Raw genomic sequence first — 4,183 nt, forward strand, 5'->3', positions numbered from 1 at the left:
TAGTTTATAAAGCCAACTGTTCACAGGAAACTGGTGAACTCAGTAGCACATATTAAAGAGGTTTGTATATTATATATATACGCATTTGTTGTTGTGTTGTTACTAAGTCTAACTCTTTTTGTGACCCCATAGACTGTAGCATAGCAGGCTCCTCTGTTCATGGGATTTCCCAAGAAAAAAAAACTGGAGTGGGTTGCCATTTCTTTCTCCAGGGGATCTTCCTAGTCCAGGGACTGAACTGACATCTCCTGCATTGTAGACAGGTTCTTTACCACTGAGCCATCAGGGAAGCCCCCCCATAAATATCAATATATTGTATCAATTGGAAACAATTGTTGTATTGTTCAAAATAGTTATGAAAATATCTACTGCAGTCATGAGCATGTATTCATTCATTCCACATTTTTAAGATGTTTTAAAAATAAGTGAAGAGAATGAGTGAATTCATAGAGAACACAGTTCAATTCTTAGATTTGCCACATGGATAAAAGTGAGAAAGTAACATGACTTTGCTGAACATTTGTTTTTTAATCTTAGCCTCAATGTTCTCATCTGTGAAAAAAGCTAGTTATATGTGATGCATGTTGTGACAGTAATAGATGTGAAGCTTTGTAATGGGGCAATCTGTTTACAGGTTCTTGGTGGTCTGCTTACAAGATGTTTAAGTCAAAGTCCTTCATGTATCCACCCGTGGTGGATTCATGTCAATGTATGGCAAAACCAATACAGTATTATAAGGTAAAATAAAGTAAAAATAAAAAGTTAAAAAAAATGAATTCCCTATGGGGGAAAAAAAGGGACATTTAAATGTATCTTTCCAAGAATAGTTATTTGTTAGTTGCTCATTAGTTTTGGGACAAGAACAGGCAAGAGTAGTTTAAGAATCAGAATTTAAAAAAGGGAAAGATATTCCTGCTCATGTATTTTAGTTAACAGTTCTCTGAATTAGAGTAGACCTTACTATATTTCCCTTTGATTTGATCAGTTGAAAAAAGATAGCATAAAAAGCTTACAGAAGAGTGGAAAGGTCAGGATGGGGGACATGTGTATACCCGTGGCGGATTCATGTTGATGTATGGCAAAAACAATATAATACTGTAAAGTAATTAACCTCCATTAAAATAATTAAATTTCAAAAAAAGAAAAAGAGATAAAATAATATAAACTGTTTGGCCTGTAGAAGGCATTGAAATATTATCACTATTGTTAAGGAGAAGACTGCTGCTGCTGCTGCTGCTGCTGCTAAGTCGCTTCAGTCATGTTCGACTCTGTGCGACCCCATAGAGGGCAGCCCACCAGGCTCAGCCATCCCTGGGATTCTCCAGGCAAGAACACTGGAGTGGGTTGCCATTGCCTTCAAGGAGAAGACTAGCTTGGACATTTGGCTAATCCATTGAAGTCTCATAATTTATTTGCTATAGTAAAAAGAACATTAACCCAAGAGCCTGCTTCTGCTATGGAACCAAACATGGGTCTGCTTGCCTTTGTGAGTAAAGCTCATCTACTGATGGTGGTGAAGAGAAGTGCAGAAATTAGGGCAGAGCAACAAGCAAGGAGTTCAGGACAGCTCGAGCTCAAAACACTCAAACTCATGGATCACATGGGTTTCAGAGAAGCTTTTTTTTTTTTCAGCATACATAATTTTTATTCTATCCACCAGAAAAGCATTTTTAAAGGCAAGGTGAGGGATAGGTGTCCCGCGACCTGTAAACAGCTTGTGCACAATTCTCTGATTGGATGATGATGAGGGAACAGGGTATTGTCACAGGTTGTTAACATTATCAGTCCTTAGGTTCCAGTAAGTATGGGGCAACTTGTTCCTGGTCATCAAGTAGTAACTTTGTCCCACTTGGTGGGGGTTTAGCATCTATACAAAAAAAAAAAAAAGGAAGGCTCTACACATGGACATCAACAGATGGTCAACACTGAAATCAGATTGATTATATTCTTTGCAGCCAGAGATGGAGAAGCTCTATACAGTCAACAAAAACAAGACCAGGAGCTGACTGTGGCTCGGATCATGAACTCCTTATTACCAAATTCAGACTTAAATTGAAGAAAGTAGGGGAAACCGCTAGACCATTCAGGTATGACCTAAATCAAATCCCTTATGATTATACAGTGGAAGTGAGAAATAGATTTAAGGGCCTAGATCTGATAGATAGAGTGCCTGATGAACTATGGAATGAGGTTTGTGACATTGTACAGGAGACAGGGATCAAGACCATCCCCATGGAAAAGAAATGCAAAAAAGCAAAATGGCTGTCTGGGGAGGCCTTACAATTAGCTGTGAAAAGAAGAGAAGCGAAAAGCAAAGGAGAAAAGGAAAGATACAAGCATCTGAATACAGAGTTCCAAAGAATAGCAAGAAGAGACAAGAAAGCCTTCTTCAGCGATCAGTGCAAAGAAATAGAGGAAAAGAACAGAATGGGAAAGACTGGAGATCTCTTCAAGAAAATTAGAGATACCAAGGGAACATTTCATGCAAAGATGGGCTCGATAAAGGACAGAAATGGTATGGACCTAACAGAAGCTGAAGATATTAAGAAGAGGTGGCAAGAATACACAGAAGAACTGTACAGAAAAGATCTTCATGACCCAGATAATCATGATGGTGTGATCACTCATCTAGAGCCAGACATCCTGGAATGTGAAGTCAAGTGGGCCTTAGAAAGCATCACTATGAACAAAGCTAGTGGAGGTGATGGAATTCCAGTTGAGCTATTTCAAATCCTGAAAGATGATGCTGTGAAAGTGCTGCACTCAATATGCCAGCAAATGTGAAAAACTCAGCAGTGGCCACAGGACAGGAAAAGGTCAGTTTTCATTCCAATCCCAAAGAAAGGCAATGCCAAAGAATGCTCAAACTACCACACAATTGCACTCATCTCACATGCTAATAAAGTAATGCTCAAAATTCTCCAAGCCAGGCTTCAGCAATACGTGAACCATGAACTTCCAGATGTCCAAGCTGGTTTTAGAAAAGGCAGAGGAGCCAGAGATCAAATTGCCAACATCCACTGGATCATGGAAAAAGCAAGAGAGTTCCATAAAAACATCTATTTCTGCTTTATTGACTGTGCCAAATCCGTTGACTGTGTGGATCACAGTAAACTGTGGAAAATTCTGAAAGAGATAAGAATACCAGACCACCTGACCTGCCTCTTGAGAAATATGTATGCAGATCAGGAAGCAACAGTTAGAACTGGACATGGAACAACAGACTTGTTCCAAATAGGAAAAGGAATACATCAAGGCTGTATATTGTTACCCTGCTTATTTAACTTATATGCAGAGTACATCATGAGAAACACTGGACTGGAAGAAACACAAGCTGGAATCAAGATTGCCGGGAGAAATATCAATAACCTCAGATATGCAGATGACACCACCCTTACGGCAGAAAGTGAAGAGGAACTCAAAAGAATCTTGATGAAAATGAAAGTGGAGAGTAAAAAAGTTGGCTTAAAGCTCAACAGTCAGAAAATGAAGATCATGGCATCTGGTCCCATCACTTCATGGGAAATAGAAGAGGAAACAGTGGAAACAGTGTCAGACTTTATTTTTTGGGCTCCAAAATCACTGCAGATGGTGATTGCAGCCATGAAATTAAAAGACACTTACTCCTTGGAAGGAAAGTTATGACCAACCTAGATAGCATATTGAAAAGCAGAGACATTACTTTGCCAACTAAGGTCCGTCTAGTCAAGGCTATGGTTTTTCCTGTGGTCATGTATGGATGTGAGAGTTGGACTGTGAAGAAGGCTGAAAGCCGAAGAATTGATGCTTTTGAACTGTGGTGTTGGAGAAGACTCTTGAGAGTCCCTTGGACTGCAAGGAGATCCAACCAGTCCATTCTGAAAGAGATCAGCCCTGGGATTTCTTTGGAAGGAAAGATGCTAAAGCTGAAACTCCAGTACTTTGGGCACCTCATGCGAAGAGTTGACTCACTGGAAAAGACTTTGATGCTGGGAGGGATTGGGGGCAGGAGGAAAAGGGGACGACAGAGGATGAGATGGCTGGGTGTCATCACTGACTCGATGGCTGTGAGTCTGAGTGAACTCCGGGAGATGGTGATGGACAGGGAGGCCTGGCGTGCTGCGATTCATGGGATCGCAAAGAGTCGGACATGACTGAGAGACTGAACTGAACTGAACTTAACTGAAGGTAATGTGCATTAGAT

This window comes from Capra hircus, chromosome 15 (genome assembly GCF_001704415.2).
Source record: "Capra hircus breed San Clemente chromosome 15, ASM170441v1, whole genome shotgun sequence".
Taxonomy (NCBI): Eukaryota; Metazoa; Chordata; class Mammalia; order Artiodactyla; family Bovidae; genus Capra; species Capra hircus.